Here is a 24,789-nt window from a genome sequence, read left to right on the forward strand (position 1 = left end):
GAGGTGTTCAGCTGCAAGACGGTCTGAATGTCCATCAATAATTGCTAGAAAACATGAAAGAAAATTTTCCAATATCAAACTGCACATGATCATAAGCGGGAGAGGAGGTGTTCAGCTGCAAGAAGGTGTGAATGTCTACCCATAATTACTGAAAAATGGGTAAGAAAAGGTGCGAATGCCTAACCATACATCATCAAAAGAGGGAGCGGAGGTGTTCCGCTGTAAGACGGTGTGAATGTCGGACCATAGAAGGTAAAAAGCGGGTAAGAAAAGGTTAAATTACCCGAATGTACACAATCAAAAGAGGGAGCGGAGTTGTTCAGCTAAGAGAAGGTGTGAAAGTCCGACCTTGGTTTGTAAAAAGCGGGTAAGAAAAGGTTCGTATGCCCGAATATACACCATCAAAAGCGGAAGCGGAGGTGTTCGGCTGCAAGATATTGTGAACGTCCGACCAAAGTTTGTAAAAAGCAGTTAAGAAAAGGTTCGAATATCTAACCAAACATAATCAAAAGCGGGAGCAGAGCTGTTCAACTGGAAGTAGGTGTGAATGTCAGATCATAATTTGCAAAAAGCTGATGAGAAAGGGTGAGAATGTCCGACTATACACCATCAAATGCGGTAGCGGAGTTATTCGGCTGTGAGTAGGTGTGAATCTCCAACCATAATTGCTGAAAAATTTGTTAGAAAAGGTAAAAATGCCGGTCCATACATCATCAAAATCGGGAGAGGTGGTGTTCAGCTGCAAGAAGGTCTAAATGTCCATCAATAATTGCTAGAAAACATGAAAGAAAATTTTCGAAAATCAAACCACACATGATCATAAGTGGGAGAGGAGGTGTTCAGCTGCAAGAAGGTGTGAATGTCCACCCATAATACCTGAAAAATGGGTAAAAAAAAGGTGCGAATGCCCAACCATACATCATCAAAAGCAGGAGTGCATGTGTTCGGCTACAAGAAGGTGTGAACGTCCAACCAAAGTTTGTAAAAAGCAGTAAAGAAAAGGTTCGAATATCCAACCATACATAATCAAAAGCGGGAGCAGAGCTGTTCAACTGCAAGTAGGTGTGAATGTCAGATCATAATTTGCAAAAAGCTGATGAGAAAGAGTGAGAATGCCCGACTATACACCATAAAATGCGGGATCGGAGTTGTTCGGCTGTGAGTAGGTGTGAATCTCCGACCATAATTGCTGAAAAATGTGTTAGAAAAGGTAAGAATGCCGGTCCATACATCATCAAAAGCGAGAGAGGTTGTGTTCGGCTGCAAGTAGGTGTGAATGTCCAGCCATAATTACTCACAAACGGGTAAGAAAAGGTAGTATTGCCAGACCATATATGATCAAAACAGGGAGCGGAGGTGGTTCAGCTGCAAGAAGGTGTGAATGTCCGACTAAAGTTCAAATATATTAACAAAAGCGGGAGGAGAGGTCTTCGGATGCAAGTGGGTGTGAATGTCCGACTATATTTGGTGAAAAGCAGGTGAAGCAAGGTCTGAATGCCCAACCTTACATCATCAAAAGCGAGATCAGAGGTGTTGGGCTGCAAGAAGGCCATAGTTTGCCAAAAGCGGGTAAGGTGCGAATGACCGACTAAATATCAACAAAAGTGGGGGCGGAGGTCTTCGGATGCAGGTGGGTGTGAATATCCCACCATACAAGTATGGTGGAGAGGAAGCTGTGAATGGCCGACCATAGTAAAAGGCGGGTGAGAGAAGGTGCGAATGTCAAACCATACATAATCAAAACAGGGAGCAGAGGTGTTCTGCTGTAAGAAGGTGTGAATGTCCAACCATAGTTGGTAAAAAGCGGGTAAGAAAAGGTTAAAATACCCGACTGTACACAATCAATAACGGGAGCGGAGTTGTTCGGCTACTAAAAGGTGTGAAAGTCCAACCATGGTTTGTAAAAAGCGGGTAAGAAAAGTTGCGAATGCCCGACAATGTATGATCAAAAGAGGGAGTGGAGGTTTTCGGCTGCAAGAAGGTCTGAATGTCCAACCATAATTTGTAAAAACCGGGGAAGAAAAGGCTCGAAAGCCCGACTATACACCATCAAAAGTGGGAGCGGAGGTGTTCAGCTGCAAGACGGTCTGAATGTCCATCAATAATTGCTAGAAAACATGAAAGAAAATTTTCCAATATCAAACTGCACATGATCATAAGCGGGAGAGGAGGTGTTCAGCTGCAAGAAGGTGTGAATGTCTACCCATAATTACTGAAAAATGGGTAAGAAAAGGTGCGAATGCCTAACCATACATCATCAAAAGAGGGAGCGGAGGTGTTCCGCTGTAAGACGGTGTGAATGTCGGACCATAGAAGGTAAAAAGCGGGTAAGAAAAGGTTAAATTACCCGAATGTACACAATCAAAAGAGGGAGCGGAGTTGTTCAGCTAAGAGAAGGTGTGAAAGTCCGACCTTGGTTTGTAAAAAGCGGGTAAGAAAAGGTTCGTATGCCCGAATATACACCATCAAAAGCGGAAGCGGAGGTGTTCGGCTGCAAGATATTGTGAACGTCCGACCAAAGTTTGTAAAAAGCAGTTAAGAAAAGGTTCGAATATCTAACCAAACATAATCAAAAGCGGGAGCAGAGCTGTTCAACTGGAAGTAGGTGTGAATGTCAGATCATAATTTGCAAAAAGCTGATGAGAAAGGGTGAGAATGTCCGACTATACACCATCAAATGCGGTAGCGGAGTTATTCGGCTGTGAGTAGGTGTGAATCTCCAACCATAATTGCTGAAAAATTTGTTAGAAAAGGTAAAAATGCCGGTCCATACATCATCAAAATCGGGAGAGGTGGTGTTCAGCTGCAAGAAGGTCTAAATGTCCATCAATAATTGCTAGAAAACATGAAAGAAAATTTTCGAAAATCAAACCACACATGATCATAAGTGGGAGAGGAGGTGTTCAGCTGCAAGAAGGTGTGAATGTCCACCCATAATACCTGAAAAATGGGTAAAAAAAAGGTGCGAATGCCCAACTATACACCATCAAAAGCGGAAGCGGAGGTGTTCGGCTGCAAGACGGTGTGAACGTCCGACCAAAGTTTGTAAAAAGCATTAAGAAAATGTTCGAATATCCAACCAAACATAATCAAAAGCGGGAGCAGAGCTGTTCGACTGCAAGTAGGTGTGAATATCAGATCATAATTTGCAAAAAGCTGATGACAAAGGGTGAGAATGCCGGACCATATATCATCAAAAGCGGGAGAGGTGGTGTTTGGCTGCAAGAAGGTGTGAATGTCCAGCCATAATTACTCACAAATGGGTAAGAAAAGGTACTATTGCCAGACCAAATATGATCAAAACAGGGAGCGGAGGTGGTTCAGCTGCAAGAAGGTTTGAATGTCCGACTAAAGTTTGTAAAAAGCGGGTAAGACAAGGTGTGAATGCCCGACAATGTATGATCAAAAGAGGAGCGGAGGTTTTCGGCTGCAAGAAGGTCTGAATGTCCACCCATAATTACTGAAAAATGGGTAAGAAAAGGTGCGAAAACCCAACCGCACATGATCATAAGTGGATGAGAAGGTGTTCGACTGCAAGTAGGTGTGAATGTAAGATCATAATTTGTAAAAAGCGGGTAAGAAAAGGTAAGAATGCCCAACCATAAATTATCAAAAGCGGCAGCAGAGTTTCAGCTGGTATTTATCAATGTCTAGATAGATTTAAACAAAAAACAACGTTGTACTTTGCAGTAAAAGAAAGTGCAAATCAAAAGTTTTAGGAATCCGAGAATAAGCTTATTTTCATGAGTTCTGCACGATTTCGGATTTTATGTATAAAATGAATTTCTTCACGCAAACTAAGTTAACACTGCTTTGTCCTTCATATGTACCCATTTCTACATATATTTCAAGCATAAACTTCCTCATATTACCCTGAATGAGAAAGAGCCACACTTGTGATTAAGCCATACCTCCCTTTTGAGGAGTTCTGCATGATTTGGGATTTTATCTATAAAATTAATTCCTTCACTCAAACTATGTTAAAACGGCTTTTACCTTCATATTTATCAATGTCTCGATAGATTTAAACAAAAAAAACAACGTTGTACTTTGCAATAAAAGAAAGAGCAAATCAAAAGTTTTAGGAATCCGAGAATAAGCTTATTTTCATGAGTTCTGCACGATTCCGGATTTTATGTATAAAATAAATTCATTCACTCAAACCAAGTTAAAACTGCTTTTTCCTTCATATTTATCAATGTCTAGATCGACTTCAACAAAGAACAACATTGTATTTTGCAGTAGAAGAAAGAGCAACACTGAAGGATCAGGAATCCGAGAATAAGCTTATTTTCTTATGGGCAAGTGGGAACTGCTTTGTCCTTCATATTTATCAATGTGTAGATGGATTTCAACTTCTTCTACTGCAAAGTCCAATGTTTTTCTTTGTTGAAGTCGATCTAGACATTGATGAATATGGAAGGACAAAGCAGTTTTAACTTGGTTTGAGCAAAGCAATTCATTTTATAGCAAAATCCGAAATCGTGCAGAACTCATGAAAGCAGGCTTATACTCGGATTCCTGAAACTTTAGATTTGCTCTTTCTTTTACTGCAAAGTACAACGTTATTTTCTTGTTTAAATATTTCTAGACATGGTAAATATGAAGGACAAATCAGTTTTAACATAGTTTGAGTGAAGTAATGCATTTTATAAGCAAAATCCCAAATCATGCAGAACTCACGAAATGCTTTTTCTCGCTTTTCACTGCTTTTTACAAACTTTGGTCGGACGTTCACACCTTCTTGCATCCGAACACCTCCGCTTCCGCTTTTGATGATGTATATTCGGGCATTCGAACCTTTTTTTACCCGCTTTTTACAAACCATTGTCGGACTTTCACACATTCTTGCAGCCGAACACCATCTCTCCCGCTTTTGATGATGTATGGTCCAGTATTCTTACCTTTTCTAACACATTTTTCAGCAATTATGGTCGGACATTCACACCTACTCACAGCTGGACACCTCCGCTCCCGCTTTTGATGATGTATAGTCGGGCTTTCGAGCCTTTTCTTACCCGGTTTTTACAAATTATGGTTGGACATTCAGACCTTGCAGCCGAACACCTCCGCTCTCTCTTTTGATCATACATTGTTGGGCATTCGCACCTTGTCTTACCCGCTTTTTACAAACTATAGTCAGACATTCACACCTTGCAGCTGAACCTCCGCTCCCTGTTTTGATCATGTATGGTCTGGCAATACTACCTTTTCTTCCCCCGTTTGTGAGTAATTATGGCTGGACATTCACACCTACTTGCAGTCGAACAGCTCTGCTCCCGCTTTTGATTATGTTTGGTTGGATATTCAAACCTTTTCTTAACTGCTTTTTACAAACCATGGTCGGACTTTCACACCTTCTTGTAGCCGAACAACTCCGCTCCCGCTATTGATTGTGTACAGTCGGGTATTTTAACCTTTTCTTACCCGCTTTTTACCAACTATGGTCGGACATTCACACCTTCGTACAGCGGAACACCTCCGCTCCCGCTTTTTATGGTGTATAGTCGGGCATTCAAACCTTTTCTTACCCGCTATTTACAAACTATGGTAGGACATTCAAACCTTCGTGTATCCGAAAACCTCCGCTCTCTCTTTTGATCATACATTGTCGGACATTCGCACCTTTTCTTACCCGCTTTTTACAAACCATGGTCAGACTGTCACACCTGCTTTTGATAATGTATTGTTAGGCATTCGCACCTTTTTTTTTACCCATTTTTCATGAATTATGGGTGGACATTCAAACCTTCTTGCAGCCGAACACCACCTCTCCCGCTTTTGATGATATATGGTCCGGCATTCTTACCTTTTCTAACACATTTTTCAGCAATTATGGTCGGACATTCACACCTACTCACAGACGAACACCTCCGCTCCCACATTTGATAGTGTATAGTCGGGCATTCTCACCCTTTCTCAACAGCTTTTTGCAAATTATGATCTGATATTCACACCTACTTGCAGTCGAACAGCTCTGCTCCCGCTTTTGATTATGTTTGGTTGGATATTCGAACATTTTCTTAACTGCTTTTTACAAACTTTGGTCGGACGTTCACACCGTCTTGCAGCCGAATACCTCCGCTTCCGCTTTTGATGGTATATAGTCGGGCATTCGAGCCTTTTCTTACCCGCCTATTACTTACTATGGTTGGACATTCAAACCTTCTTGTAGCCGAACACATCCGCTCCTGCTTTTGATGATGTATGATTTGGCAATCGCACCTTTTCTTACCCATTTTTCAGTAATTTTTGGTCGGACATTCAGACCTTCTTGCACCTGAACACCTCTGCTCCCGCTTTTGATGGTGTATAGTCGGGCTTTCGAGCCTTTTCTTACACGGTTTTTACAAACTTTAGTCAGACATTCACACCTTGCAGCTGAACCACCTCCATTCCCTGTTTTGATCATGTGTGGTCTGGAAATACTACCTTTTCTTCCCCCGTTTGTGAGTAATTATGGCTGGACATTCACACCTACTTGCAGCCGAAAAACCACCTCTCCCGCTTTTGATGATGTATTGTCCGGCATTCTAGTCTTTTCTATCACATTTTTCAGCAATTATGATCTGACATTCACACCTACTTGCAGTCGAACAGTTCTGCTCCCGCTTTTGATTATGTTCGGTTGGATATTCAAACCTTTTCTTAACTGCTTTTTACAAACATTGGTCGGACGTTCACACCTTCTTGCAGCCGAACACCTCCGCTTCCGCTTTTGATGGTATATATTCGGGTATTCAAACCTTCTCTTACCCGCTTTCTACAAACCATGGTTGGACTTTCATACCTTCTTGTAGCTGAACAACTCCACTCCTGCTTTTGATGATTTATGGTTGGACATTCGCATCTTTTCCTACGCATTTTTCAGTAATTATGGGTGGATATTCACACCTTCTTGCAGCTGAACACCTCCTCTCCCGCTAATGATCATGTAAGGTTTGATATTCGAAAATTTTCTTTCATGTTTTAAAGCAATTATTAATGGACATTCACACCTACTTGCAGCCGAACACCACCTCTCCCGCTTTTGATTATGTATGGACCGGCATTCTTACCTTTTCTAACACATTTTTCAGCAATTATGGTTGGAGAATCACACCTACTCACAGCCGAACAACTCCGCTACCGCATTTGATGGTGTATAGTCGGAATTTCTCACCCTTTCTCATCAGCTTTTTGCAAATTATTCTCTGACATTCACACCTACTTGCAGTCGAACAGCTCTGCTCCCGCTTTTGATTATGTTTGGTTAGATATTCGAACCTTTTCTTAACTGCTTTTTCACAAACTTTGGTCGGACCTTCACACCTTCTTGCAGCGGAACACCTACGCTTCCGGTTTTGATAGTGTATATTCTGGCATACGAACCTTTTCTTACCCGCTTTTTACAAACCATGGTCGGACTTTCACACCTTCTCTTAGCTGAACAACTCCGCTCCCTCTTTTGATTGTGTACAGTCGGGTATTTTAACCTTTTCTTACCCGCTCTTTACCAACTAAGATCGGACATTCACACCGTCTTACAGCCGAACACCTACGCTTCCGGTTTTGATAGTGTATATTCGGGCATACGAACCTTTTCTTACCCGCTTTTTAAAACCAGGGTCGGACTTTCACACCCTTTAGTAGCCGAACAACTCCGCTCCCGCTATTGATTGTGTACAGTCGGGTATTTTAACCTTTTCTTACCCGCTTTTTACCAACTATGGTCGGACATTCACACCTTCTTACAGCGGAACACCTCCGCTCCCTCTTTTGATGGTGTATGTTTGGGCATTCGAACCTTTTCTTACCCGCTTTTTACAAACTATGGTCGGACATTCAAACCTTCTTGTAGCCGAACACATCCACTCGTGCATTTGATGATGTATGGTTGGGAATTCGCACCTTTTCTTACCCATTTTTCAGTAATTATGGGTGGACATTCACACCTTCTTGCAGCTGAACACCTCCGCTCCAGCTTTTGATGGTGTATAGTCGGGCTTTCGAGCCTTTTCTTCCCCGGTTTTTACAAATTATGGTTGGACATTCAGACCTTCTTTCAGCCGAAAACCTCCGCTCCCTCTTTTGATCATACATTGTTGGGCATTCGCACCTTTTCTTACCCGCTTTTTACAAACCTTAGTTGGACATTAACACCTTCTTGCAGCTTAACCACCTCCGCTCCCTGTTTTGATCATGTATGGTCTGGCAATACTACCTTTTCTTACCCATTTGTGAGTAATTATGGCTGGACATTCACACCTACTTGCAGCCGAACACCACCTCTCCCGCTTTTGATGATGTATGGACCGGCATTCTTACCTTTTCTAACACATTTTTCAGCAATTATGGTTGGAGATTCACACCTACTCAAAGCCGAACACCTCCGCTCCCGCATTTGATGGTGTATATTCGGGCATACGAACCTGTTCTTACCCGCTTTTTACAAACCATGGTCGGACTTTCACACCTTCTTGTAGCTGAACAACTCCGCTCCCTCTTTTGATTGTGTACAGTCGGGCATACAAACCTGTTCTTACCCGCTTTTTACAAACTATGGTCGGACATTCAAACCTTCTTGTAGCCGAACACATCCACTCCTGCTTTTGATGATGTATGGTTGGGCATTCGCACCTTTTCTTACCCATTTTTCAGTAATTATGGGTGGATATTCACACCTTCTTGCAGCGGAACACCTCCTCTCCCGCTTATGATTATGTGCGGTTTGATATTCGAAAATTTTCTTTCATGTTTTATAGCAATTATTGATGGACATTCATACCTTCTTGAAGCCGAACACATCCACTCCTGCTTTTGATGATGTATGGTTGGGCATTCGAACCTACTTGTTGCCCGTTTTTCATTAATTATGGGTGGACATTCACACCTTGTCGCAGCCAAACACCTCCGCTCCCTGTTTTGATCATGTATGTTTTGACATTCGCACCTTTTCTCACCTGCTTTTTACTATTGTCGGCCAATCACAGCTTCCTCTCCACCATACTTGTATGGTAGGAAATTCTCACCCACTCTCATCCGAAGACCTCTCCTCCCGCTTTTGTTAATATTTAGTCGGGCATTCGAACCTTTTCTTACCCACTTTTTACAAATTATGGTCGAACATTCACACCTACTTGCAGCTGAATACTTCCGCTCCACCTTTTAGTGATGTATGGTTGGCATTTGCACCTTTTGTTACCCTCTTTTTATACTTATTGCTGAAGATTAAGTTGTTCTTTCTCAAACTACAATTTTTTTTTAATTGTTGAAACTTGATTTGAAGTGGATAAATAAGGAGGACAAACAGTTTTAAGTCACGCTGATAGAAGAAATTAATTTTATAGCAAAATCTGTATTTCGTCATATGTCGAGAGATGCTTATTGCTGAAGAAGTTCTTTCTCATTCTACAAAGTACAACGTTGTTTATCGTTGAAACTTGATTAGACATGAATAAATATGAAGGACAAAGCAGTCTTAACTTGGTTTGAGTTAATTAATTCGTTTTATAGGAGAATCCGAATTCGTGCTTATTTTCGGATTCCTGAAGAATGAGTCTGGTTCTTTCTCATAATACAAAGTTTGTTGTTTATTGTTGAAACTTCATCAGAAAGTGAAGAAATAAATGAATGCCTATCAACAAATGTGGGATCTAAACTCTACTGCTTCCTCTAAAATAATTTCTTTTCTCAATTCAGAAATGTGTGTGTGTAAGTCACAACACCCGTGACACCAAAACGGCTTTCTTTTCTCTCTTTTCTCTACACTCTGCACTATGAGCACACACACCAAATCAGAAAGGCTTTTTTCTCTCTTTTCTACATTATGGACTGTGGGGACACAAAACCGCTCTCTCTTTTTTTTTTTGATTGTGTGCCAGGGCGTTGTCTCACGTATTAGATTATGCTTAAGATACGAATGGGTTTATCAGTCACATCAGAATCCATACATACTGATCCTCCCGTAATAAAATGGTCGGATCTTATCAAACACACTTTGTTTCTTGTGACAATCAAGTCAGCGAAACAGCGTATACACGTCAAGACACTGAATCAAGTTTGCCACAAGAACTCATAAGTTTGGCAGTATTGCTCTGCCATCAGCAATCATACACCCATTTTATTTTCGTGAGACATGTGCAGGCACCTGTTCATCTACTGTTCTATCACTATGAATTAGTTTATCTATTATCAATAAGGATACTTCTACAACTACTATCAAAGTATGTCCAGACTTCTTATGTTGTCAGTTGCTATATATGAATAAGTGGGTAGCTACTGACAAGCAATAAGCATGTCACACAGCCCAAACATATAACATTTCAGGACACACCACACAGTTACCAACCACAGTGAAGTGTCAAAGCCCAAACATTCAACAGGACACTTACACAACACATTCAAATCAAACAGTCAGACAACATACAAGAACATATACCCCAGCCGGCATTGCTCCCTGCCTATTTTCCTACAGCTCACTATGTGTGCGCACACCTTTATTCACAAACTCTTCAACTTATACTCTTTTACCGAAGCTGCTACAGCTCGATTGGCCGAATACCCTTAGATCCTATTTCGGTGAATTTGACATCTGCCTTACATGTAACAGATTAGCGGTTTAGCAGTTTTAATTTAGTTTGAGTGAAGGAATTCATTTCATAGCAAAATCCGAAATCGTGAAGCACTCATGAAAGTAAGCTTATTCTCGGATTCCTGAAACTTTAGATTTGCTCTTTCTTTTACTGCAAAGTACAACGTTGTTTTTTTTGTTTAAATCTTTCTAGACATGGTAAATATGAACGACAAAGCAGTTTTAACATAGTTTGAGTGAAGGAATTCATTTTATAGATAAAATCCCAAGAGTCTGCAGAGAAAAGAGAGTGAATGCGAAGTAGACTTTAACACGGCTATGGGAGCGAGCCGAGTGTGGGCTAACCGGGAGAATTGCTTGAAAGAAACGCGACACCGAATGAGCGGTCAGAACAAAGCCTCAATACGGGATTCTCGTGGTGTTTTTGTTGCTGCCTTGTCTTTTGCATAGAGTAAAAGACAAGGCAGCCATCGAATAGGGCCCGATTGTTCCTACTTGGTCAGCCGAGGAGCAAGGGGGGGGGGGGGCAAGCGTCTCAACCAAGCAAAGCTCACCATGGGGAAGGTGGCTATACCAACTAGCCTGATGCCCTGCTCCCGCAGTGACGGATAATCGTACTCTGGTTTCTCTTCATAACATACAAGTCTTTCGCCTTTTACTAAAGACTTCCGTGGAGAGCAGCACTAATGAGTTGTTTCTATTATTGACAGGCTTTACCTTTGCGGGTGAAGCCCTTTCTGTCTGTGCAAAAAAAATCTTGCTACTTTGCAGAGTGACTTCTCTGAGTAGAGTCGCCTTACTTGTTGCGACTGTGCCGATGTTCGAAGCTGGAGTGCAAAGTTGTTGCTTGAATGGTGCTTGCTGGAGCATGCGGGAGTGCAAAGTTATACCATTTAAAAGGGCTGAAGAGTGCTCAGTGCAGCGGGTGGGCGGAGGTGCAACGTGACACTCTGGCCACCTATGGCCATAAAAAGAACACTGCTACAAGTGCGCATTGTGCCAGCAAGGGCCCTCGGACCTGAAACAGTGGACAGTTATCGCTTCTCGGCCTTTTGGCTAAGATCAAGTGTAGTATCTGTTCTTATCAGTTTAATATGTCCTCTATACGAGGACAACATATTAAATGGATTTTTAAGAATAGGAGTTGAAAAAGAAGCTTGCTCCGTTCACTCCAAGCCTCGACCCGGTACTGCAGTGCCGCTGGGAACGGTGCGCTCTCCTCTGCTCTTGTGAAAAAGCAAACAGCGGTGCAGGATGGAAGTTTCAGGGAGCCCAAGATGAAACTTTCTTTTAATCTGCTGAGAAAAAAGAGTGAATGCGAAGTGGACTTTAACACGGCTCTGGGAGCAAGCCGAGTGCGGGCTAACCGGGAGAATTGCTTGAAAGAAACGCGACACCGAATGAGTGGTCAGAACAAAGCCTCAATACGGTGTTCCCGTGGTGTTTGTGGCTGCCTTGTCTTTTGCACAGAGTAAAAGACAAGGCAGCCATCGAATAGATTGTTTCTACTTGGTCAGCCGAGGAGCAGGGGGGGGGGGCAAGCGTCTCAACCAAGCAAAGCTCACCAAGTAGGAACAATCGGGCCCTTTTCGATGGCTGCAACACCTGAAAGAGATATTGATGCGAGACCCGATCAAATGCTTTTTCAAAGTCTAAATTTAAGATGACAAGCCGGGTGTTTCTGTCTCTAGCGTAATCAATGATGTCTCGAATCAGTACGAGGCTGTCGGTGAGTTGTCTCCCTGAGATGGCACAAGCTTGGTCTGGGTGAATTACCTCCTCTAAAACAGAGGACATCCGTGTCGCTAAAACCTTGCTAAAAAGTTTACAGTCAAAGTTTAAAAGTGTGATGGGCCTCCAATTCTTTAGGTCAGTCTTATCATTTTTTTTTATAAAGTAGAGTCACTATTCCCACTCTAAAACTGTCAGGCAGTCGGTCGAGTTTTTCAAAATCTTTAAAAACATCTAAAATGTCTGATGATAAAAGGTCCCAATAGGTCAGATAGAATTCTGCAGGAAGCCCATCTAAACCCGGAGCTCGACTTCTCTTAAAACCTGTTAGGCATTTTTTTAACTCTAAAGCAGTAAAATTCTGTGTCAAGTGTGCATTCTCTTTTACGGTTTTGTCAACGAATTTTAAGATTTCTGCCGATGTTTCCAAGTGCACTGGTTTCTCTTTGTACATGTTACTATAAAAGGTATGTACAGTTTCAATCATCTCTTGTGTGGATTTTGTTAAAAACCCATCTTCTCTTTTTAGATTTTGAATACACTCCTTTTTATTTATAACTTTCTTTCTTTTTCACCTTCCTCAATTTCCTGCTCCCTGCTTCTTACAAAAATTCCTTTACTCTTTATTTCTGCTAAAACTGACATTTCCTTTTTGACATCTTTGATTTCTTCTTTAAAGTCTATGCCACACTGATTTAGTTTAAAGTAGCGCTGTAAGCGTTTATGTAGTCCCATCATACATCTATTCTCTTTCCTTTTTTTACGTTTACCTTGCTGTTTAAAAAAAGTCTGGGTCGTTTCCTTCACCATTTCCCACCATTGTGCATGTGTTTCGTAGAGGTCTTGAAGGGTCTGCCACTCTTTATAACATTCCCTGTACTGACTGACTATGATTTCATCCTCCAACAGGGAACAGTTGAGTTTCCACAGACCACTTCCTACCGTCACACCAGAAGGGGGTGAAAGGGTGCAGGAGAGCATAAGGTGGTCTGAAAAGAAAACAGGGGTTAATCTAACATCAGTGGGTGGGCAATCTCTAGTAAAGAAATAATCAATGCGAGAAGCTCTGGTGCCATCATGACTAAACCAGGTGAAGCCCTCCTCTCTGGGATGCATGGTTTTAAAACAGTCAGTAAGCTTAAAATCCCTGCATATGCCCTGAAGTAAAATCGAAGTCTTATCCACTTTAAAATCTACCCCTGCTCTTTTTCTATCTTTCCTGCTCAAGATACAGTTAAAATCCCCTCCTACAACTAAAGGTACTTGCCCTAGCATGTAAAGCTGTATATCTTCTAAAAGGTCATACCTTTCATTTTTTCCATTGAAACCATAAATATTTAAGAGGTTAAAGTCTTGCCCCATAAAATTCAAGTGTGCTAAAAGTGCCCGTCCGTCTCTCACCACTGTGCTACCTTTCACCAGAACATGCGGATTTTTAATTAGAATTGCCACACCATCATTTTTATTTTGATTTGAGCCACTCCATATCGATAAATGGGGCCACATTTCCTCCCATTGTCTATGGTTTTTTAAAAAAGGTAGTCCACATTCTTGTATTAAAAACACATCTGATTTTATGGAGTCTAAGAAGGATAAAATACTCTGGGCTCTTGTCTTTGATTTCACACTTCTCACATTTAGTGTTGAGAAGGTGAGAACCATTAAAAGCATAAAGGAAAGTAGGTATGTCATTTTCGTTTTTCTAAGTTATCAAAACAAATTACACACAGGTTATTTCTTGGGAAACTAGCTCTTCCTTCATTTCTTTAGGTGAAAAGTGAGTAGGGTGATCTATATTTCCTTTTCGGACTCTCGGTGTTGGCCTCTGACGCAATGTTGCATTTAACTTTGAGTCCCTGGGGGTTGATTGCAGAGCTGAAGTTAAAAAGGAGACCTCATTTGGTGAGTCGGAGGGGAAGACTCTAGGTTCTTCCACTGAAGAACTGTCTGAAAGGGACCTAACCCTTCCCCTCTTCTCTGATACCACTGGGGAATCAGAGGCTCAGATGCCGTCCTCTTCGGCTGTTGACCTTCGGGGAGGTGAGTATCTTCACTAGACTCACCTGTCTGCTCTTCCTCCTCATTTAGCGTAGCTCCACCCTCTGCCTGTGAATTCTCACAGACTTCAACACTGAGTGGTGAGGCCTCTACAGGCCCCTCCCCTTTTTGCTCCTCACTTCCAATCCAAGCTTTTGGCGGGAAGTTTGAATTTATTGGGTCAACCTCTTCACTTTGTTCACCAACTGCCACCTTTGGTCCTTCTCTTTGTTGGCTTGACTGTGGCTTTACCGTCTTTAATTTGTTGGCAAAAGATTTAGGGCAATCTCTGAAGAGGTGATTTAATTCTCCACAGAGATTACATTTCCTGCCATTTGGACACTCTCCAAAAGTTTGCCCAATTTCTCTGCTCTTCCCACATAACACCTTGGTACAAGCCTCAACCAGGTGCCCATGCTCACCACACTTGCGGCAGAACTTGGGCTGCCCCTGGTAGTGGATGTAACCTCGGTTTTCAAGGTGGCCAGAGTGTCGCCCACCCGCTGCACTGAGCACTCTTCAGCCCTTTTAAATGGTATAACTTTGCACTCCCGCATGCTCCAGCAAGCACCATTCAAGCAACAACTTTGCACTCCAGCTTCGAACATCGGCACAGTCGCAACAAGTAAGGCGACTCTACTCAGAGAAGTCACTCTGCACAGTAAGAAGATTTCTTTTGCACAGACAGAAAGGGCTTCACCCGCAAAGGTAAAGCCTGCCAAAAATTATGGTTGGACATTCAGACCTTCTTTCAGCCGAAAACCTCCGCTCCCTCTTTTGATCATACATTGTCGGGCATTCGCACCTTTTCTTACCCGCTTTTTACAAACCTTAGTCGGACATTAACACCTTCTTGCAGCTTAACCACCTCCGCTCCCTGTTTTGATCATGTATGGTCTGGCAATACTACCTTTTCTTACCCATTTGTGAGTAATTATGGCTGGACATTCACACCTACTTGCAGCCGAACACCACCTCTCCCGCTTTTGATGATGTATGGACCGGCATTCTTACCTTTTCTAACACATTTTTCAGCAATTATGGTTGGAGATTCACACCTACTCACAGCCGAACACCTCCGCTCCCGCATTTGATGGTGTATATTCGGGCATACGAACCTGTTCTTACCCGCTTTTTACAAACCATGGTCGGACTTTCACACCTTCTTGTAGCTGAACAACTCCGCTCCCTCTTTTGATTGTGTACAGTCGGGCATACAAACCTGTTCTTACCCGCTTTTTACAAACTATGGTCGGACATTCAAACCTTCTTGTAGCCGAACACATCCACTCCTGCTTTTGATGATGTATGGTTGGGCATTCGCACCTTTTCTTACCCATTTTTCAGTAATTATGGGTGGATATTCACACCTTCTTGCAGCGGAACACCTCCTCTCCCGCTTATGATTATGTGCGGTTTGATATTCGAAAATTTTCTTTCATGTTTTATAGCAATTATTGATGGACATTCATACCTTCTTGAAGCCGAACACATCCACTCCTGCTTTTGATGATGTATGGTTGGGCATTCGAACCTACTTGTTGCCCGTTTTTCATTAATTATGGGTGGACATTCACACCTTGTCGCAGCCAAACACCTCCGCTCCCTGTTTTGATCATGTATGTTTTGACATTCGCACCTTTTCTCACCTGCTTTTTACTATTGTCGGCCAATCACAGCTTCCTCTCCACCATACTTGTATGGTAGGAAATTCTCACCCACTCTCATCCGAAGACCTCTCCTCCCGCTTTTGTTAATATTTAGTCGGGCATTCGAACCTTTTCTTACCCACTTTTTACAAATTATGGTCGAACATTCACACCTACTTGCAGCTGAATACTTCCGCTCCACCTTTTAGTGATGTATGGTTGGCATTTGCACCTTTTGTTACCCTCTTTTTATACTTATTGCTGAAGATTAAGTTGTTCTTTCTCAAACTACAATTTTTTTTTAATTGTTGAAACTAATAAATAAGGAGGACAAACAGTTTTAAGTCACGCTGATAGAAGAAATTAATTTTATAGCAAAATCTGTATTTCGTCATATGTCGAGAGATGCTTATTGCTGAAGAAGTTCTTTCTCATTCTACAAAGTACAACGTTGTTTATCGTTGAAACTTGATTAGACATGAATAAATATGAAGGACAAAGCAGTCTTAACTTGGTTTGAGTTAATTAATTCGTTTTATAGGAGAATCCGAATTCGTGCTTATTTTCGGATTCCTGAAGAATGAGTCTGGTTCTTTCTCATAATACAAAGTTTGTTGTTTATTGTTGAAACTTCATCAGAAGTGAAGAAATAAATGAATGCCTATCAACAAATGTGGGATCTAAACTCTACTGCTTCCTCTAAAATAATTTCTTTTCTCAATTCAGAAATGTGTGTGTGTAAGTCACAACACCCGTGACACCAAAACGTCTTTCTTTTCTCTCTTTCCTCTACACTCTGCACTATGAGCACACACACCAAATCAGAAAGGCTTTTTTCTCTCTTTTCTACATTATGGACTGTGGGGACACAAAACCGCTCTCTCTTTTTTTTTTTATTGTGTGCCAGGGCGTTGTCTCACGTATTAGATTATGCTTAAGATACGACTGGGTTTATCAGTCACATCAGAATCCATACATACTGATCCTCCCGTAATAAAATGGTCGGATCTTATCAAACACACTATGTTTCTTGTGACAATCAAGTCAGCGAAACAGCGTATACACGTCAAGACACTGAATCAAGTTTGCCACAAGAACTCATAAGTTTGGCAGTATTGCTCTGCCGTCAGCAATCATACACCAATTTTATTTTCGTGAGACATGTGCAGGCACCTGTTCATCTACTGTTCTATCACTATGAATTAGTTTATCTATTATCAATAAGGATACTTCTACAACTACTATCAAAGTATGTCCAGACTTCTTATGTTGTCAGTTGCTATATATGAATAAGTGGGTAGCTACTGACAAGCAATAAGCATGTCACACAGCCCAAACATATAACATTTCAGGACACACCACACAGTTAACAACCACAGTGAAGTGTCAAAGCCCAAACATTCAACAGGACACTTACACAACACATTCAAATCAAACAGTCAGACAACATACAAGAACATATACCCCAGCCGGCATTGCTCCCTGCCTATTTTCCTACAGCTCACTATGTGTGCGCACACCTTTATTCACAAATTCTTCAACTTATACTCTTTTACCGAAGCTGCTACAGCTCGATTGGCCGAATACCCTTAGATCCTATTTCGGTGAATTTGACATCTGCCTTACATGTAACAGATTAGCGGTTTAGCAGTTTTAATTTAGTTTGACTGAAGGAATTCATTTTATAGCAAAATCCGAAATCGTGAAGCCCTCATGAAAGTAAGCTTATTCTCGGATTCCTGAAACTTTAGATTTGCTCTTTCTTTTACTGCAAAGTACAACGTTGTTTTTTTTGTTTAAATCTTTCTAGACATGGTAAATATGAACGACAAAGCAGTTTTAACATAGTTTGAGTGAAGGAATTCATTTTATAGATAAAATCCGAAGAGTCTGCTGAGAAAAGAGAGTGAATGCGAAGTAGACTTTAACACGGCTATGGGAGCGAGCCGAGTGTCGGCTAACCGGGAGAATTGCTTGAAAGAAACGCGACACCGAATGAGCGGTCAGAACAAAGCCTCAATACGGGATTCTCGTGGTGTTTTTGTTGCTGCCTTGTCTTTTGCATAGAGTAAAAGACAAGGCAGCCATCGAATAGGGCCCGATTGTTCCTACTTGGTCAGCCGAGGAGCAAGGGGGGGGGGGGGCAAGCGTCTCAACCAAGCAAAGCTCACCATGGGGAAGGTGGCTATACCAACTAGCCTGATGCCCTGCTCCCGCAGTGACGGATAATCGTACTCTGGTTTCTCTTCATAACATACAAGTCTTTCGCCTTTTACTAAAGACTTCCGTGGAGAGCAGCACTAATGAGTTGTTTCTATTATTGGCAGGCTTTACCTTTGCGGTTGAAGCCCTTTCTGTCTGTGCAAAATAAATCTTGCTACTTTGCAGAGTGACTTCTCTGGGTAGAGTCGCCTTACTTGTTGCGACTGTGCCGATGTTCGAAGCTGGAGTGCAAAGTTGTTGCTTGAATGGTGCTTGCTGGAGCATGCGGGAGTGCAAAGTTATACCATTTAAAAGGGCTGAAGAGTGCTCAGTGCAGCGGGTGGGCGGAGGTGCAACGTGACACTCTGGCCACCTATGGCCATAAAAAGAACACTGCTACAAGTGCGCATTGTGCCAGCAAGGGCCCTCGGACCTGAAACAGTGGACAGTTATCGCTTCTCGGCCTTTTGGCTAAGATCAAGTGTAGTATCTGTTCTTATCAGTTTAATATGTCCTCTATACGAGGACAACATATTAAATGGATTTTTAAGAATAGGAGTTGAAAAAGAAGCTTGCTCCGTTCACTCCAAGCCTCGACCCGGTACTGCAGTGCCGCTGGGAACGGTGCGCTCTCCTCTGCTCTTGTGAAAAAGCAAACAGCGGTGCAGGATGGAAGTTTCAGGGAGCCCAAGATGAAACTTTCTTTTAATCTGCTGAGAAAAGAGAGTGAATGCGAAGTGGACTTTAACACGGCTCTGGGAGCGAGCCGAGTGCGGGCTAACCGGGAGAATTGCTTGAAAGAAACGCGACACCGAATGAGTGGTCAGAACAAAGCCTCAATACGGTGTTCCCGTGGTGTTTGTGGCTGCCTTGTCTTTTGCACAGAGTAAAAGACAAGGCAGCCATCGAATAGATTGTTTCTACTTGGTCAGCCGAGGAGCAGGGGGGGGGGGGCAAGCGTCTCAACCAAGCAAAGCTCACCAAGTAGGAACAATCGGGCCCTTTTCGATGGCTGCAACACCTGAAAGAGATATTGATGCGAGACCCGATCAAATGCTTTTTCAAAGTCTAAATTTAAGATGACAAGCCGGGTGTTTCTGTCTCTAGCGTAATCAATGATGTCTCGAATCAGTACGAGGCTGTCGGTGAGTTGTCTCCCTGAGATGGCACAAGCTTGGTCTGGGTGAATTACCTCCTCTAAAACAGAGGACATCCGTGTCTCTAAAACCTTGCTAAAAAGTTTACAGTCAAAGTTTAAAAGTGTGATGGGCCTCCAATTCTTTAGGTCAGTCTTATCATTTTTTTTTATAAAGTAGAGTCACTATTCCCACTCTAAAACTGTCAGGCAGTCGGTCGAGTTTTTCAAAATCTTTAAAAACATCTAAAATGTCTGATGATAAAAGGTCCCAATAGGTCAGATAGAATTCTGCAGGAAGCCCATCTAAACCCGGAGCTCGACTTCTCTTAAAACCTGTTAGGCATTTTTTTAACTCTAAAGCAGTAAAATTCTGTGTCAAGTGTGCATTCTCTTTTACGGTTTTGTCAACGAATTTTAAGATTTCTGCCGATGTTTCCAAGTGCACTGGTTTCTCTTTGTACATGTTACTATAAAAGGTATGTACAGTTTCAATCATCTCTTGTGTGGATTTTGTTAAAAACCCATCTTCTCTTTTTAGATTTTGAATTTATTATTATTTATTTATAACTTTCTTTCTTTTTCACCTTCCTCAATTTCCTGCTCCCTGCTTCTTACAAAAATTCCTTTACTCTTTATTTCTGCTAAAACTGACATTTCCTTTTTGACATCTTTGATTTCTTCTTTAAAGTCTATGCCACACTGATTTAGTTTAAAGTAGCGCTGTAAGCGTTTATGTAGTCCCATCATACATCTATTCTCTTTCCTTTTTTTACGTTTACCTTGCTGTTTAAAAAAAGTCTGGGTCGTTTCCTTCACCATTTCCCACCATTGTGCATGTGTTTCGTAGAGGTCTTGAAGGGTCTGCCACTCTTTATAACATTCCCTGTACTGACTGACTATGATTTCATCCTCCAACAGGGAACAGTTGAGATTCCACAGACCACTTCCTACCGTCACACCAGAAGGGGGTGAAAGGGTGCAGGAGAGCATAAGGTGGTCTGAAAAGAAAACAGGGGTTAATCTAACATCAGTGGGTGGGCAATCTCTAGTAAAGAAATAATCAATGCGAGAAGCTCTGGTGCCATCATGACTAAACCAGGTGAAGCCCTCCTCTCTGGGATGCATGGTTTTAAAACAGTCAGTAAGCTTAAAATCCCTGCATATGCCCTGAAGTAAAATCGAAGTCTTATCCACTTTAAAATCTACCCCTGCTCTTTTTCTATCTTTCCTGCTCAAGATACAGTTAAAATCCCCTCCTACAACTAAAGGTACTTGCCCTAGCATGTAAAGCTGTATATCTTCTAAAAGGTCATACCTTTCATTTTTTCCATTGAAACCATAAATATTTAAGAGGTTAAAGTCTTGCCCCATAAAATTCAAGTGTGCTAAAAGTGCCCGTCCGTCTCTCACCACTGTGCTACCTTTCACCAGAACATGCGGATTTTTAATTAGAATGGCCACACCATCATTTTTATTTTGATTTGAGCCACTCCATATCGATAAATGGGGCCACATTTCCTCCCATTGTCTATGGTTTTTTAAAAAAGGTAGTCCACATTCTTGTATTAAAAACACATCTGATTTTATGGAGTCTAAGAAGGATAAAATACTCTGGGCTCTTGTCTTTGATTTCACACTTCTCACATTTAGTGTTGAGAAGGTGAGAACCATTAAAAGCATAAAGGAAAGTAGGTATGTCATTTTCGTTTTTCTAAGTTATCAAAACAAATTATAACACACAGGTTATTTCTTGGGAAACTAGCTCTTCCTTCATTTCTTTAGGTGAAAAGTGAGTAGGGTGATCTATATTTCCTTTTCGGACTCTCGGTGTTGGCCTCTGACGCAATGTTGCATTTAACTTTGAGTCCCTGGGGGTTGATTGCAGAGCTGAAGTTAAAAAGGAGACCTCATTTGGTGAGTCGGAGGGGAAGACTCTAGGTTATTCCACTGAAGAACTGTCTGAAAGGGACCTAACCCTTCCCCCTTTCTCTGATACCACTGGGGAATCAGAGGCTCAGATGCCGTCCTCTTCGGCTGTTGACCTTCGGGGAGGTGAGTATCTTCACTAGACTCACCTCTCTGCTCTTCCTCCTCATTTAGCGTAGCTCCACCCTCTGCCTGTGAATTCTCACAGACTTCAACACTGAGTGGTGAGGCCTCTACAGGCCCCTCCCCTTTTTGCTCCTCACTTCCAATCCAAGCTTTTGGCGGGAAGTTTGAATTTATTGGGTCAACCTCTTCACTTTGTTCACCAACTGCCACCTTTGGTCCTTCTCTTTGTTGGCTTGACTGTGGCTTTACCGTCTTTAATTTGTTGGCAAAAGATTTAGGGCAATCTCTGAAGAGGTGATTTAATTCTCCACAGAGATTACATTTCCTGCCATTTGGACACTCTCCAAAAGTTTGCCCAATTTCTCTGCTCTTCCCACATAACACCTTGGTACAAGCCTCAACCAGGTGCCCATGCTCACCACACTTGCGGCAGAACTTGGGCTGCCCCTGGTAGTGGATGTAACCTCGGTTTTCAAGGTGGCCAGAGTGTCGCCCACCCGCTGCACTGAGCACTCTTCAGCCCTTTTAAATGGTATAACTTTGCACTCCCGCATGCTCCAGCAAGCACCATTCAAGCAACAACTTTGCACTCCAGCTTCGAACATCGGCACAGTCGCAACAAGTAAGGCGACTCTACTCAGAGAAGTCACTCTGCACAGTAAGAAGATTTCTTTTGCACAGACAGAAAGGGCTTCACCCGCAAAGGTAAAGCCTGCCAAAAATAGAAACAACTCATTAGTGCTGCTCTCCACAGAAATCTTTAGTAAAAGGCGAAAGACTTGTACGTTATGAAGAGAAACCAGAATTCCTTCACTCAAACTATGTGAAAACTGCTTTGTCCTTAATATTTACCATGTCTAGAAAGATTTAAACAAAAAAAACAACGTTGTACTTTGCAGTAAAAGAAAGAGCAAATCTAAAGTTTCAGGAATCCGAGAATAAGCTTACTTTCATGAGTTCTTCACGATTTCGGATTTTGCTATAAAATGAATTCCTTCACTCAAACTAAATTAAAACTGCTAAACCGCTAATCTGTTATATGTAAGGCAGATGTCAAATTCACCGAAATAGGATCAAAGGGTATTCGGCCAATCGAGCTGTAGCAGCTTCGGTAAAAGAGTATAAGTTGAAGAGTTTGTGAATAAAGGTGTGCGCACACATAGTGTGCTGTACGAAAATAGGCAGGGAGCAATGCCGGCTGGGGTATATGTTCTTGTATGTGTTCTGACTGTTTGATTTGAATGTGTTGTGCAAGTGTCCTGTTGAATGTTACATGTTTGGGCTTTGACACGCTTCACTGTGGTTGTTAACTGTGTGGTGTGTCCTGAAATGTTATATGTTTGGGCTGTGTGACATGCTTAATGCTTGTCAGTAGCTACCCACTTATTCATATATAGCAACTGACAACATAAAGAGTCCGGATATACTTTGATAGTAGTTGTAGAAGTATCCTTATTGATAATAGATCACTAATGCCAAACTTATGAGTTCTTGTGGCAAACTTGATTCAGTGTCTTGACGTGTATACGCTGTTTCGCTGACTTGATTGTCACAAGAAACAAAGTGTGTTTGATAAGATCCGACCATTTTATTACGGGAGGATCAGTATGTATGGATTCTGATGTGACTGATAAACCCATTCGTATCTTAAGCATAATCTAATAAGTGAGACAACGCCCTGGCACACGATAAAAAAAAAAAAAGAGAGAGAGCGGTTTTGTGTCCCCACAGTCCATAATGTAGAAAAGAGAGAAAAAAAGCCTTTCTGATTTGGTGTGTGTGCTCATAGTGCAGAGTGTAGAGAAAAGAAAGCCGTTTTGGTGTCACGGGTGTTGTGACTTACACACACACATTTCTAAATTGAGAAAGGAAATTATTTTAGAGGAAGCACTAGAGTTTAGATCCCACATTTGTTGATAGGCATTCATTTATTTCTTCACTTCTGATGAAGTTTCAACAATAAACAACAAACTTTGTATTATGAGAAAGAACCAGACTCATTCTTCAGGAATCCGAAAATAAGCTCTATTTTATGAGTTATGCACGAATTCGGATTCTCCTATAAAACGAATTCATTAACTCAAACCAAGTTAAGACTGCTTTGTCCTTCATATTTATTCATGTCTAATCAAGTTTCAACGATAAACAACGTTGTACTTTGTAGAATGAGAAAGAACTTCTTCAGCAATAAGCATCTCTCGACATATGACGAAATACAGATTTTGCTATAAAATTAATTCCTTCTATCAGCCTGACTTAAAACTGTTTGTCCTCCTTATTTATCCACTTCAAATAGAGTTTCAACAATTAAAAAAAATTTGTAGTTTGAGAAAGAACAACTTAATCTTCAGCAATCAGTATAAAAAGAGGTGCAAATGCCAACCATACATACCTAAAAGGTGGAGCGGAAGTATTCAGCTGCAAGTAGGTGTGAATGTTCGACCATAATTTGTAAAAAGCGGGTAAGAAAAGGTTCGAATGCCCGACTATATATTAACAAAAGCGGGAGGAGAGGTCTTCGGATGAGAGTGGGTGAGAATTTCCAACCATAATCTATAAAATACGGTGAAAAAAAATATGTGAATGCCTCATAGAACACTAAAAGCGGAAGTGTTCGGCTGCAAGAAGGTGTGGATGTCCGACTATATTTGGTGAAAAGCAGGTGAAGCAAGGTCTGAATGCCCAACCTTACATCTTCAAAAGCGAGATCAGAGGTGTTTGGCTGCAAGAAGGCCATAGTTTGCAGAAAGCGGGTAAGGTGCGAAAGACTGACTAAATATCAACAAAAGTGGGGGCGGAGGTCTTCGGATGCAAGTGGGTGTGAATATCCCACCATACAAGTATGGTGGAGAGGAAGCTGTGAATGGCCGACCATAGTAAAAGGCGGGTGAGAGAAGGTGCGAATGTCAAACCATACATAATCAAAACAGGGAGCGGAGGTGTTCTGCTGTAAGAAGGTGTGAATGTCCAACCATAGTTGGTAAAAAGCGGGTAAGAAAAGGTTAAAATACCCGACTGTACACAATCAATAGCGGGAGCGGAGTTGTTCGGCTACTAAAAGGTGTGAAAGTCCGACCATGGTTTGTAAAAAGCGGGTAAGAAAAGGTGCGAATGCCCGACAATGTATGATCAAAAGAGGGAGTGGAGGTTTTCGGCTGCAAGAAGGTCTGAATGTCCAACCATAATTTGTAAAAACCGGGGAAGAAAAGGCTCGAAAGCCCGACTATACACCATCAAAAGTGGGAGCGGAGGTGTTCAGCTGCAAGACGGTCTGAATGTCCATCAATAATTGCTAGAAAACATGAAAGAAAATTTTGGAATATCAAACTGCACATGATCATAAGCGGGAGAGGAGGTGTTCAGCTGCAAGAAGGTGTGAATGTCTACCCATAATTACTGAAAAATGG

General features: G+C 41.7%; 5 non-coding genes across 5 annotated transcripts; 4 read left to right on the forward strand and 1 right to left on the reverse strand.

Annotated features, from left to right (window-relative positions):
* The first annotated feature begins 11,187 nt into the window (after positions 1–11,187).
* Positions 11,188–11,301, forward strand: LOC140275758 (U5 spliceosomal RNA). Its single transcript, XR_011908476.1, has one exon. It is a non-coding gene; the product is annotated as a U5 spliceosomal RNA (small nuclear RNA).
* A 308-nt stretch (positions 11,302–11,609) lies between these two features.
* On the forward strand, positions 11,610–11,793 carry LOC140276080 (U2 spliceosomal RNA). The gene has a single exon (XR_011908767.1). It is a non-coding gene; the product is annotated as a U2 spliceosomal RNA (small nuclear RNA).
* A 6,428-nt stretch (positions 11,794–18,221) lies between these two features.
* LOC140276311 (U5 spliceosomal RNA) lies at positions 18,222–18,335 on the forward strand. The gene has a single exon (XR_011908916.1). It is a non-coding gene; the product is annotated as a U5 spliceosomal RNA (small nuclear RNA).
* Positions 18,336–18,643: 308 nt separating this feature from the next.
* Positions 18,644–18,827, forward strand: LOC140276081 (U2 spliceosomal RNA). The gene has a single exon (XR_011908768.1). It is a non-coding gene; the product is annotated as a U2 spliceosomal RNA (small nuclear RNA).
* A 3,249-nt stretch (positions 18,828–22,076) lies between these two features.
* Positions 22,077–22,190, reverse strand: LOC140275777 (U5 spliceosomal RNA). Its single transcript, XR_011908493.1, has one exon. It is a non-coding gene; the product is annotated as a U5 spliceosomal RNA (small nuclear RNA).
* Between the last annotated feature and the right edge of the window lie 2,599 nt (positions 22,191–24,789).

This window comes from Leuresthes tenuis, unplaced genomic scaffold (genome assembly GCF_036924035.1).
Source record: "Leuresthes tenuis unplaced genomic scaffold, fLeuTen1.0.hap1 SCAF_18, whole genome shotgun sequence".
NCBI classification, from domain to species: Eukaryota; Metazoa; Chordata; class Actinopteri; order Atheriniformes; family Atherinopsidae; genus Leuresthes; species Leuresthes tenuis.